The following is a 658-nucleotide window of genomic DNA, read 5'->3' as shown; positions in this document are numbered from 1 at the left end:
GGGCCCTGCGTGCCGATGAAGCCTGCAGCTGAGGGCCACCTGCCCTGCGCTGTCCCAGAGCAGCGCCGGGAAGCGCAGGCCGCCTTGATGAATGTGTTAGGTCGGAGAGAGCCCAGGATCGCATACATGCAGACATGTGACGAGATAATGGACTCCCCCTGGCATTTCTAACAGATCAGCCTGCCAGACACAGATACCGGCTTCTCCATGACCCCCACACAGATACTGACTCCTTCCTGAATACCTTGCTGACCCCCTGCAGCTGAAACTTCCTCAGCTGAATACCTCAGTTCATGTCCCGGCCCCTCACCCAACCTCAGTATAAAAAAAGCGCCCCCCTCCCTGTTGGCGTGAATCCACATCCCCTGTCCTTGGGGGTACGTGGGTCTCCCGGGGACGCAGAATAAACTTTCCTTCCTTCCTTCCTTTTCTGATCAACTCTTTATTTCCTTCGCCGCCTCCTGAGCCACCTAACCTAATAGAATGAACTAATGAGCAGCAGCGTGAGAAACCAATACCAGTAATTAGCTGTTTCCTAGCCAGTCAGTCCTGTAGAATGTGTGCCGCCTGCTTCTGGGGAAAGAGTGGAAGCGGCTTGCAATGAACACCCAGATGGTCCTAATGAAGACAAACAGATCTTCATCCGCTCAGCCACCAA

The sequence above is a fragment of the Myotis brandtii genome, unplaced genomic scaffold, assembly GCF_000412655.1.
Source record: "Myotis brandtii unplaced genomic scaffold, ASM41265v1 scaffold707, whole genome shotgun sequence".
In the NCBI taxonomy this organism is placed as follows: Eukaryota; Metazoa; Chordata; class Mammalia; order Chiroptera; family Vespertilionidae; genus Myotis; species Myotis brandtii.
This window is presented reverse-complemented; position numbering follows the sequence as displayed.